The sequence below is a fragment of the Lepidochelys kempii genome, chromosome 3 (assembly GCF_965140265.1).
Source record: "Lepidochelys kempii isolate rLepKem1 chromosome 3, rLepKem1.hap2, whole genome shotgun sequence".
NCBI lineage: Eukaryota > Metazoa > Chordata > Testudines > Cheloniidae > Lepidochelys > Lepidochelys kempii.
In genome coordinates, this window is record NC_133258.1 from 111452323 (window position 1) to 111465918 (window position 13596).

Below are 13596 nucleotides of genomic sequence, written 5' to 3' on the forward strand. Positions count from 1 at the left end.
TGGTGGATGTGCAGGTGAACGAGCCTCTGATAGTGTGGCTGATGTTATTAGGCCCTCTGATGGTGTCCCCTGAATAGATATGTGGGCACAATTGGCAACGGGCTTTGTTGCAAGGATAAGTTCCTGGATTAGTGGTTCTGTTGTGTGGTATGTGGTTGTTGGTGAGTATTTGCTTCAGGTTGCGGGGCTGTCTGTAGGCAAGGACTGGCCTGTCTCCCAAGATTTGTGAGAGTGTTGGGTCATCCTTTAGGATAGGTTGTAGATCCTTAATAATGCGTTGGAGGGGTTTTAGTTGGGGGCTGAAGGTGACGGCTAGCGGCGTTCTGTTATTTTCTTTGTTAGGCCTGTCCTGTAGTAGGTAACTTCTGGGAACTCTTCTGGCTCTATCAATCTGTTTCTTTACTTGTGCAGGTGGGTATTGTAGTTGTAAGAAAGCTTGACAAAGATCTTGTAGGTGTTTGTCTCTGTCTGAGGGGTTGGAGCAAATGCAGTTGTATCGCAGAGCTTGGCTGTAGACGATGGATCGTGTGGTGTGGTCAGGGTGAAAGCTGGAGGCATGCAGGTAGGAATAGCGGTCAGTAGGTTTCCGGTATAGGGTGGTGTTTATGTGACCATTGTTTATTAGCACTGTAGTGTCCAGGAAGTGGATCTCTTGTGTGGACTGGACCAGGCTGAGGTTGGTGGTGGGATGGAAATTGTTGAAATCATGGTGGAATTCCTCAAGGGCTTCTTTTCTATGGGTCCAGATGATGAAGATGTCATCAATATAGCGCAAGGAGAGTAGGGGCTTTAGGGGACGAGAGCTGAGGAAGCGTTGTTCTAAATCAGTCATAAAAATGTTGGCATACTGTGGGGCCATGCGGGTACCCATAGCAGTGCCGCTGATCTGAAGGTATACATTGTCCCCAAATGTGAAGTAGTTATGGGTAAGGACAAAGTCACAAAGTTCAGCTACCAGGTTAGCCGTGACAGTATCGGGGATAGTGTTCTTGACGGCTTGTAGTCCATCTTTGTGTGGAATGTTGGTGTAGAGGGCTTCTACATCCATAGTGGCCAGGATGGTGTTATCAGGAAGATCACCGATGGATTGAAGTTTCCTCAGGAAGTCAGTGGTGTCTCGAAGGTAGCTGGGAGTGCTGGTAGCGTAGGGCCTGAGGAGGGAGTCTACATAGCCAGACAATCCTGCTGTCAGGGTGCCAATGCCTGAGATGATGGGGCGCCCAGGATTTCCAGGTTATGGATCTTGGGTAGTAGATAGAATATCCCAGGTCGGGGTTCCAGGGGTGTGTCTGTGCGGATTTGATCTTGTGCTTTTTCAGGAAGTTTCTTGAGCAAATGCTGTAGTTGCTTTTGGTAACTCTCAGTGGGATCAGAGGGTAATGGCTTGTAGAAACTCGTGTTGGAGAGCTGCCGAGCAGCCTCTTGTTCATATTCCGACCTATTCATGATGACAACAGCACCTCCTTTATCAGCCTTTTTGATTATGATGTCAGAGTTGTTTCTGAGGCTGTGGATGGCATTGCGTTCCGCATGGCTGAGGTTATGGGGCAAGTGATGCTGCTTTTCCACAATTTCAGCCCGTGCACATCGGCGGAAGCACTCTATGTAGAAGTCCAGTCTGCTGTTTCGACCTTCAGGTGGAGTCCACCTAGAATCCCTCTTTCTGTAGTGTTGGTAGGGAGAACTCTGTGGATTAGTATGCTGTTCAGAAGTATTTTGGAAATATTCCTTGAGTCGGAGACGTCGAAAATAGGATTCTAGGTCTTAGTTGAGTAGTTTGTATTAGATAGTAGGAAAGTCAAAGTTTGTGTGGTTTGGGGAGGATTTCATCTATTGACATTGGTCTACTTTGTATTATTTCAGTAGAACTACCTGAGGAGTATAGCATTAATCAACATGTATAGTAGTAGCAAAATCGTTCCCTGAATATATTTTAAAATAGGAAAAAAGAAAGCAAAATCTATTTTACTTTTCATTGTCTACTCTTTCATTATCTTGTATTTCCCACAGTGAAAATAAACTAGAAAGTTTCCTTCTTGTTTCATTTTCAACAACGCACAGCACTTAGGTCAATGCGTGGACTTCAAATACTGTAAGGGAATGTTTATTTAGAAAAACCTTTTCCTTCTTTTTTTTGGGGGGGGGGAAATGGGTTTATTTAAAAAAATTCTTTTGGTTTTGTGTTTTCTAATGCATATTTTTTTTAAATTCTAATTTTTCCATCAAATACATTTTACAGTGTCCCTTAAAGAACTAAGGACCATCACAAACTCATCACCCTCTGCTCCAAGTGCAAGGCATACTACTTCTACCTTCCCTTCTTTTATATAAACACATAGCAGTGTGTATGAACAAAAACAGCACACCACACTGCACAAACAATTGTCTCCAGAGGTTGAGGCAAAGAACAAACTGCACATAATAGATGTTAGTCATGTTACTTAATGCACTACTAGAAGGCACTCAGATACTACAGTGATGAGGGCAGAATAAGAACCTATAATACAAGTAACAGTGCGTACTCCAATTTACCAGTCATTTTCTTTGCTCAGAAATAACATGTCTACTCATCCTAAAAAGTTTTGTACTGTGTTATTTTTATTAGAAAGGAGTGTTCATAGAATCATAGAAAATTAGGGTTGGAAGAGACCTTGGGAGGTCATCTAGTCCAACCCCCTGCTCAAAGCAGGACCAACCCCAACTAAATCATCCCAGCCAGGGCTTTGTCAAGCTGGGTCTTAAAACCTCTAAGGATGGAGATTCCACCACCTCCCTAGGTAACCCATTCACCACCCTCCTAGTGAAATAGTGTTTCCTAATATCCAACCTAACCCTCCCCCACTGTAACTTGAGACCATTGCTCCTTGTTCTGTCATCTGCCACCACTGAAAACAGCCCAGCTCAGTGGTGGGCAACCTGCGGCCCATGGGCCACACGTGGCCAGTCAGGGTAATCTGCTGGCGGGCCACAAGACAGTGTTTACATTGACTGTCCTCAGGCATGGCTGCCCGCAGCCGAGGCAAAAAAGCATTGAGTACTTCAGCTTTTTCCTCATTATCTGTCACTAGGTTGCCTCCCCCATTCAGTAAGGGTCCCACACTTTCCCTGACCTTCTTCTTGTTGCTAACATACCTGTAGAAACCCTTCTTGTTACCCTTCACATCCCTTGCTAGCTGCAACTCCAGTTGTGCTTTGGCCTTCCTGATTACACCCCTACATGCTTGAGCAATATCTTTATACTCCTCCCTAGTCATCTGTCCAAGTTTCCACTTCTTATAAGCTTCCTTTTTGTGTTTAAGCTTGCCGAAGATTTCTCTGTTAAGCCAAGCTGGTCATCTGTCATATTTGCTATTCTTTTGGCACATCGGGATGGATTGTTCCTGTGACCTCCTGTTTGTTCCTGTTTGTTAATGCTACTATTTTGTATGTGGAGAGAGTTGCAGTTTTGCTATTTTAGAACTCTGGAAGAATTCTTTTTGGGGGTAGGTTCTTTCAAGAGGACTACCCATAATTGACAACTTTCATAATCATAGGTGTTATGTTGTAAGGAATCAAACCATAGAGAGATGAATTGGTGGGTATAATATTTTTTTAAAAAAGCGGGAGGTAGAAAGATGTTTTGTGTGTATTTATATAATAATAATTTTATTGGGATCCTAAATCATAGAAGCTGCTGTGAACCATTGTGACATGCTTCCTGAAATGATGGGAGTGGCCAGGGCTGGCCCACAACATTTTGGGGGAGCTCAAATGACGCCCCCATGCCCTCTCACTCGGGCCAAAACTTTGAAAGGTCTCAATTCTGCCTTCGTCCTGTTCTACTCCTCTCATGGTACTGCTCTGCTACCTACCCCAATAAAGGAGAACTAACAACTTAAAATGCCTTGTTCAAAAATTTTAAGTAACACTTAACTTTCAAACGCCTGAACAGCAAATGTAACTTTTCTTGTCTGCATAGTAAACACTGGCATTTTTATCTGTTTGAATAATCAAAGTGGTGCTTTCCATGCCTTCTTGGTTGCAAAGATTTGAACTGCTTCCTGAAGGTCCACAGTCTGGGCCAGCTCATGCTCTATTGAGATGCTTGCAAGGCCGATCAGCCTCTCCTGTGTCATTGTGGAGCGTAGATGTGTTTTTATTAACTTCAGCTTGGAGAAGCTGCATTCTCCACTGGCAACTGTATAGGAAGTGTTAGAAGTATGTGCAGAGCAACAAAAGTGTTTGGAAAGAGCGTGGTCATCTTATTTGTGCACATATATTCCAGAAGAGCCTTTGGAGTTGATCCTGCTGAAATGTACCTTGAAAGGGCTTTCAGTTCATCACCTAAATCACTCGCATCAATATCGCACATGTCATCATGTGTCAACACTGTCTCTAGTGCACTGCATTGCTGATGAAGGTCTTCTTCAGGTATAGTGAGGAGTATTGGAATATCATACAACATCCCAAATATACTGCTGTGTTCCTTGAGCTGCATGAAACATTCTTCAACTGACTGTATTGCACAATCTAGCACCTGGTTAAAGAATTCAACTTTGAATTGTTGTTTGGGGTCTCTTATGGGATTCAAAATGTTTTCTTCAGTGACTCTTGTATTCTTGAATGGGTGGGAAAATAGCTTCAGTGTGAAGTTCCATTGCCAACTTCTGTGCACTCTTCAGAACATTTTGAAATCCCTCATCTGACCAGTAAGAGTGTAGGTATGACTTTGCTTTGTCCAGTTGTTCCATTGCTCCAGATATATCAAGGTCAACACCTTGGAGTCTCTTGCTTAAAACATTTATTTCAAACAGTGTGTCGTGCCACAACACTAAGCCACACAGGAATTTGAAGTTATGTATGTTTCTGGTTATTCCATTTCCCTCTGCCACTGTTCTCCCACGAATAGTTCCTGTCATAGCATTATCCTTCATAATGGCAATTATGGCATCATCTACCTTCCCAATTTGGTGTTTGATAGGCTTTATCGCCTCTACTCAACTTTCCCATCGTGTGGCACTCAGTGGTTTCAGTGTCAGAATGGATGTTCCTAAATGTTGCTTCAAAATTTGCCATCGATGAGTTGATGCAGAGAAAAATACATAGATGCTTTGGATTACATTAAAAAATTCAGCAGCCTCACTAGAAGCTGGTGATGCATCACTGACCACCACGTTCAATGAATGAGAACTGCATGGGACAAAAAAAGCTTGAGGGTTTAACTCTCATATCCATGTCTGCACTCCTCTCTGTTCTTTCCTCTCATGTTGGCATCATTATCGTAGCCCTGACCTCTCATGTCAGCTATCGCAATTCCCGTATCTTACAGCTTTTTAAGAAGCACATTTGTCATACCAGCTCCTGTAGTATCATCAATGTCAATAAATTCTAGAAAATGCTCTCTGACAGTCACCATTGCAGGGACATTTTCACTAGGTTCTGTTGTTGTTACAAAACACACCATTAAAGTCATTTGTTCTGTATGGCTGATGGTCAGATATGCAGTCCAGGATAACAGAGTAATATCTTGCTGACTTCAGATCTTCAACAATCTTCTGTTTGACTTTTGTTGCCAGTAACTGTTTGATCTCATTTTAAATTGTTTTTCCGAGGTAGTGGTGTGTACATTTCTTGGGTGGTGACTCTTCTTAGATACTCCTGGAGTACAGCATCAAACTGAGCCATCAGTTCCACAATTTTAAGGAAGTTTCCATTGTTTGGCACATATAGGTGATCTGAAGTGCCACACAGTGCTAGGTTTTGGGTAGCAAGCATTCTCACAATGGCAATGAGCCTTTTCAGAACATTTTGCCAGTAAAGAGACTCTGATGCTATCTTCTCTTGATGCCGATCATCTATGGTGGCCTTTAACCTTAGCCTCATCTCAAGCTCTTTCCACCTATGGAATGCTCTCTGGTGATTTGCTGCCTTCTCATGGCATGCCAGATTTCTAGCCAGATTTTTCCAGTCCTTTGTTCCTGTAGAACCCAATGTGGCTGGAACATTAGATTGGAAGAGTTTGCAACAAAAACAGTATGCAGCATTCTGGGGGTTTGAGTACATAAGCCATGGCCTCTCCACTTTGCCGCCATTGGGGATTTCACGCCAGTAATGTGTTGGATGGGAACTTCTATTTTCATTGTCTTTGGGGAACATGACGTTTTTCACTTGCTGTGGCCCATGCAGTACAAGGAAGTCCCTCAGGCTACTGCTCAAGTGGGTCCACAGTCCTGGATCATCTAGACTTAAGGAACTAAACTCAGCAACAGCTGTTTCTTGCGCCTCCGTCACACACTTTTTTGATCTACACTTTTCTTCAGGAATGTGCATTGTTACATCCATTTGAGATGAAGATATGGATGCTGCAGTAGCTGCCAGGTCACCTGCACTCTGACTAACTGGAAGATCAGGCATCTCCTCACCACTCACATCCTCAATGGGGCCAGAAGGCTCACCGTGAACATTTGTGTCTATGTATCTTAGGAGAGCTCCTTCCTGCTTAGATAGAAAAGCTTCCTTTCCTTTCTTTTTCTGAATGCTGCCCCAGAGGGGAGTTTTCTTCTTTCACTCATGACTGCTGTTCTGTTCCAGCTATAGTGGCTCGCAATTCTCAGTTGTAGGGGACAAATAAGCAGGCTGGTAGCAGGGCCTGAGTGAGGGAAGATATCAGCCTAAGTGGCTCCTACTACTTCAGTTGACTGCCTGTTCTCCTCAAGTGGGTTCAGGGAAGCAGCAGGAAACAGGAAGCTCCCTGAGAAGCTGGTGTTAATCAGTCCAGGCTCCTGCGGGTGCTAGAGAGGTACACACAAGGCTCCTCCTCCTCTCTCTCCCTCAACTCCTGCTGCTTTTTGTTAGTCCCTCTCACCTTTTCTCCTGTCTGCCTGTTATGTCTCCTGTGCCCTCCTTCCTCCAGCACAGCACCCAACCATCTCTGTGCATCAAGAGCAGAGAGAATACATATGCACCAGCAGCAGACACAATTTTCTACACTTTGGGTCCTGAGATGGCCACCTCAGTTCGCCTCATGGTAAGGTGAGCCCTGGGAGTGGCCAAGAGGAAGTGGTGTAGAGGCAGCCAGCGCTGCTTCTAAGCAAGGAAAATCCCCAAATGTCTTGTTAGGATATCTTTATTTATTGGAGATGTATCAGTGGTCAAGTATCTAGCCCATTATTTATATATGAATATATTCATTCTTGATAAAGCATGGACTCAGACCATCTTCGGGGAACAATTGCAAGGGAAGGTACAGACAGAATTAGAACCTATATATAATGGGAATGATATTTTCCTGTCTGTCCATCAAGCTGTAATTTAATGCAAAATGCAATTATATTCAGTACACAATTGTTCAGCAGTTGTATTATACTGTGTTTCATTATATTAATGACTTTTGCAGTCAAAACTATTTGAAGCGCATAATTATTCTCCATTTTCCAGTATTTACCAGGCACAGATCATGTATTTTAGATCAAAAAAGAGATTTATGTCAAAAACAAACAGACGACTTCTCCCTTCTGTATACAATGGGTGTCCTTAGGAGCACAAGACTATCCCCCACACAATCCAAATGTATTCAACTGTATATGTGGCAACAAGACATACGTAAATATGTGGCAACTTCTGTGGGAAGATCAGAATCCTTGTTCCACCCAACTGAATTTTAGAAACCTTTTATAATCATTGTGTGAAAACAGCACCACTACTTTCTTTTTGAAGCATGGACATTTTTCCTGCACATGTTACAAATACACTGTGCAGTAAATATCAAATAGAAGAATAAACTGTTTATTTTTGCTTATTTGCAATGGCCTATGATACAGTACTTCTGATTCCTGTTCCATTCTGTCAGTTATGTAGAGTTATTATAGAGTATTGGAAATAAATAGCAGCATTCTGCTTATATATATTCTAGATGTAAGACCCATATTCTAAAATTAAATAAATGAAAAATACTTGCTATTGACATATGTATACTTGTCTGAATTTTGAATCTACACTACAATACGAAACTTTCCATGAGATGTGTTTTTATTACTATGACAGTTGTAAAAATGAGGCACTTTTTTTTTTAATTTTGTAGGTGGGTAGTCATTTACAATGAGTCATTGATGAAAGATTCTTTGTCTGGAATTGTATACTTTATGTAAATTACTGTACATGCACTGAGCACTATACAGGAAAGCCATTTTCAAAGTTGTAGCACTATACCTGTGTTTAGGAGTACATAAATTACTTTTGTTGGACATATTTTAAGTTTAATTTATTTAGTCAGAAAATCCTCCTCACTGGCAGATAATCATATTTCATCCTTATCTGATGGTTATAAGGCTGATGCTCATTTGACTTACAATATATTACTTCCTTTTAAATGGAGACAGATTATATTTCATATTGCATTGTGGGGTACTTATGTGGCAAATACAATGCAACACAACCTCTATGATTAATAAATATGAAACAATGCTCATTCATAAAAATGATAAAGTATGATCCTGACATTTTTTGTGTGGACAAAATTTCCATTACTTTTAGTGGGCATTTTGCCTGCTAAGATTGCAGGACTGAGACCTAGTTCTTATCCAGGACAACTTTTAATACAAACAGTGGGACATTAGAGAAGTACAGTATGTGGTCACTTCTCATACATCAATATGTTTTAAATCTGCATTAAAATAAACCTAATTATGAAAGCAACATATTCCAGTAAAATGCATGTTTAGTATTGATAATAGGGCTGTCAAGCAATTTAAAAAACGTATCGCGATTAGCTGTGCGATTAATTTTTTTAATCGTGCGATTAATTGCTCTGTCAAACAATAATAGAATACCATTTGTTTAAATATTTGTGGATGTTTTCTACATTTTCAAATATATTGATTTCAATTAGAACACAGATTACAAAGTGTACAGTGCTCACTTTATATTTATTTTTTATTACAAATATTTGCACTGTAAAAAAGAAACAAAAGAAATAGTATTTTTCAATTCACCTAATACAAGTACTGTAGTGCAATCTCTTTATCATGAAAGTTGAACTTACAAATGTAGAATTATGTACAAAAAAAAACTGGACTCAAATAAATAAAACAGCATAAAATAGAGCCTACATGTCCACTCAGTCCTATTTCTTGTTCAACCAATCACTCAGACAAACAAGTTTGTTTACATTTGCTGCCCGCTTCTTGTTTACAATGTCACCTGAAAGTGAGAACCGGCATTCGCATGGCACTGTTTTTAGCTGGCAACAGTGCCATGCAAAGATATTTACGTGCCAGATGTGCTAAAGATTCATATGTCCCTTCATGCTTTGCCCATCATTCCAAAGGACATGCATCCATGCTGATGATGGGTTCTGCTTGATAATGATCCAAAGCAGTGCAGACTGAAGCACATTCATTTTCATCATCTTAGTCAGAGGCCACCAACAAAAGGTTGATTTTCTTTTTGGTGGTTTGGGTTCTGTAGTTTCCGCATCGGACTGTTGTTCTTTTAAGATTTCTGAAAACGTGCTCCACACTTCGTCCCTCTAGTGTGACCAGACAGCAAGTGTGAAAAATTGGGACAGGAGGTGGGGGATAATAGGAGCCTATATAAGACAAAGCCCCAAATATCGGGACTGTCCCTATAAAATCAGGATATCTGGTCACCCTACATCCCTCTCAGATTTTGGAAGGCACTTTATATTCTTAAACCTTGGGTCAAGTGCTGTAGCTACTTTTAGAAATCTCAGATAAGGTTACCTTCTTTGAGTTTTGTCAAATCTGCAGTGAAAGTGTTCTTAAAACCAACAACATGTGCTGGGTGGTCATCTGAGATTGCCATAACACGAAATATATGGCAGAATGCAGGTAAAACAAAGCTGGAGACATACAATTCTCCCGCAAGGAGTTCTGTCACAAATTTAATTAAAGCATTATTTTTTAACGAGTGTCATCAGCATGGAAGCATGTTCTCTGGAATGGTGGCCAAAGCATGAAATGACATACCAATGTTTAGCATATCTGGTATGTAAATACCTAGCAATGCCAGCTATAACAGTGCCACGCAAACACCTGTTCTCATTTTCAGGAGATATTGTAAATAAGAAGTGGGCAGCATTATCTCCCATAAATGTAAACAAGCCTGTTTGTCTAAGTGATTGTCTGAACAAGAAATAGGACTGAGTGGACTTGTAGGTGCTGAAGTTTTACATTGTTTTGTTTTTGAGTGCAGTTATATAACAAAAAAATCTACATTTGTAAGTTTCACTTTCACGATAAAGAGATTGCACTACAGTACTTGTATAAGGTGAATTGAAAAATACTATTTATTTTATCATTTTACAGTACTAATATTTGTAATAAAAATAATAATATAAAGCGAGCAGTGTATACTTTGTATTCTGTGTTGTAAATTGAAATCAAATATTTGAAAATGTAGAAAAACATCCAAAATATTTACTAAATTTCAATTGGTATTCTATTGTTTAACAGTGTGATTAAAACTGTGATTAATCACGATTCATTTTTTTGAGTTAATGGCGTGAGTTAACTGCGATTAATCGACAGCCCTAATTGATAACAATGGTCCCAGTTCAGGAAAAAATTCCTAATTATTTAGGACAACACTTAAGAATGTGGCTTAATTTCAAGTATGTGTATAAGTCCCTTTGAACTCAGTGGGATTTAAGCAAATGCTTAACTTTAAGAGTACACTTAAGTGTTATCCTAAATCAGGGCCAAAATTTGAAGCTCTTTAATAGTATTATTCATTTCTAGTACCTCTGAAGCCACCGCCATACATCTTAAGTAGACTTGAATTTGAAGATAAATAGCAGCTTTATTACACATTCTTGTTGTACAGTTTGTACATTTTAAGTTTTGTTGCCTGTTTCTTGTATTAGAGTGATAATCTTATACATGCATATTCAAGCATAAATTAAACAAAAAATCCACATCATAACCATCATGAGGAGATGAATTCCTTAGTGAGAAATAATCTGCTTTCATGCAGATATCATTATTTAAGAAAGGGAACAAACTAGATGGGTACAAAATGCCTATACAATTAAAATGGGAGGAGGTGACAGCGCTTTGGAGGACAGGATTAGACTACAAAATGATCTTGACAAAATGGGAGAATTGGTCTGAAATCAACAAGATTAAATTCAATAAAGACAAGTGCAAAGTACTTCATTTAGTTAAGAAAAAATCAAATGTACACCACTAAAGTGGGGAATAACTGGCGAGGCACTAGTACTGGAGAACAGAATCTGAGGATTATAGTGGATCATAAAATGAATACAAGTCAACAATGTGACGCAGCTGCAAAAAAGGCTAATATCATTCTGGGTTGTATTACCAGGACTGCTGTATGTAAAACGTGGGAGGTAACTATGAGCTATGGGGAAAGGTTAAAAAAACTGGGTGTGTTAAATCTTGAAGAAAGAAGACTGAGGAGGGACCTGATAAGTCTTCAAGAAATGTGTTCATGGCTGTAATGGCTTCAATAGCAGAGACACCCAATCCAGCATATCCCATGTCCCAGTGGTGAGGGTGTGCTTCTGAGAGGTGGGAGACATAGGTTTAAATCGCTGCTCCAAATCAGACAAAGGGGGATTATTAATCTGATTCTCCTGCATTCTGAGTGAGTGCTCTAATCAATGGCCTAATTGATATAACGGTACCACTGTCATGGCTTTTTGTAAGAAAGGGTTTAGGTACCTAACTCCCAGAAAAGGTTCACAGCTATGACTCCCAAGTAGCAATAAGTACCTAAAATCAGTTTATGCTCCACCCTCTCCAGTATTTTCTGTTGGCTAGTTTAGGCAGCTTCCCTGCTCACCTTGCTGGCTTTTGTGGGTCCTGTTCTTAGGCGCCTAATGCTCCCCATACTTTGTATACGGAGCCCAGGGGCCTAAATCAGTGCTGTGGAGTCCATTAGGAATACTTAACCTAAGATTATGCAACACTGACTATAAATTCCCTTTGTGGATGTAGCCCTTGATGGTTGGTTACTTCTATAAAGTAATATTGTGTATGTTAAACAAAGTGGGTGTTTTGCATTAAGTGAGTTATTGAAAGAGCTTAGGCACATTGAAAAGGCTACAGTAAATACTAAACAAAAACTAGAAGAGGAGATAGTAAAGGACAAACTTCCTGCATTTGTTCTGGCTTACTGTTCTGGCCTTCCTGCATTTGTTCTGGCCTCATGCTTACTGAAACATAGAGAGCAAGAAGAAATTGATAGACTACGTATAAGAAAGGAAAAGTACTGTGCATTCTTAGAACAACATTGGAAGGAAATTAATTAAGTGCTTTCACTGGCCAAGGAAGATTTGGATAAGTAGAAAAATAAATTACTTCTTCGGACAGTGATAGAATTAAAGGAGTGGCTGGGCCAAACCAGAGGAACATACTACTAAAACAACCTTACTTTAGGAACTGAAGAAGTGACTGACAATGAAGAAAATGCAGAAAGTAGATCTGGATCTTAGATATTTCTTCAAAATAACTTACATTTATTGATAGGGTACTCCTCTACTAAAACGAGATGGAGATTTAAACAACAATATTTAACTAAGGTAATAAAAAACTGTATGTATTATCAGTAATATACAATGAGGAAAGCCAAAGACTTTTTTGGAGACAAGTGAATGTGTAAAATATATTAAGTATTTTTTACAAGATTCCATTGTGAAGAAATAAGAAAAAATAAAAATACCTATAAAAAAAAGTTAAAATAGTTAAGTAATCTACATTATGGAATGAAAGTGTTATTGTGCTAATGTACACATTAGCAAAGCTTTTGACACGGTCTCCCACAGTATTCTTGTCAGCAAGTTAAAGAAATATGGGCTAGATGAATGCACTATAAGGTGGGTAGAAAGTTGGCTAGATTGTCAGGTTCAACGGGTAGTGATCAATGGCTCCATGTCTAGTTGGCAGGCGGAGTCAAGTGGGGTGCCCCAGGGGTTGGTCCTGGGGCCGGTTTTGTTCAATATCTTCATAAATGATCTGGAGGATGGTGTGGATTGCACTCTCAGCAAATTTGCGGATGATACTAAACTGGGAGGAGTGGTAGATACGCTGGAGGGCAGGGATAGGATACAGAGGAACCTAGACAAATTGGAGGATTGGACCAAAAGAAATCTGATGAGGTTCAACAAGGACAAGTGCAGAGTCCTGCACTTAGGACAGAAGAACCCAATGCACAGCTACAGACTAGGGACCGAATGGCTAGGCAGCAGTTCTGCGAAAAAGGACCTAGGGATGACAGTGGACGAGAAGCTGGATATGAGTCAGCAGTGTGCCCTTGTTGCCAAGAAGGCCAATGGCATTTTGGGATGTATAAGTAGGGGCATAGCGAGCAGATCAAGGGACGTGATCGTCCCCCTCTATTCGACATTGGTGAGGCCTCATCTGGAGTACTGTGTCCAGTTTTGGGCCCCACACTACAGGAAGGATGTGGATAAATTGGAGAGAGTCCAGCGAAGGGCAACAAAAATGATTAGGGGTCTGGAACACATGACTTATGAGGAGAGGCTGAGGGAACTGGGATTGTTTAGTCTGCAGAAGAGAAGAATGGGGGGGGATTTGATAGCTGCTTTCAACTACCTGAGAGATGGTTCCAGAGAGG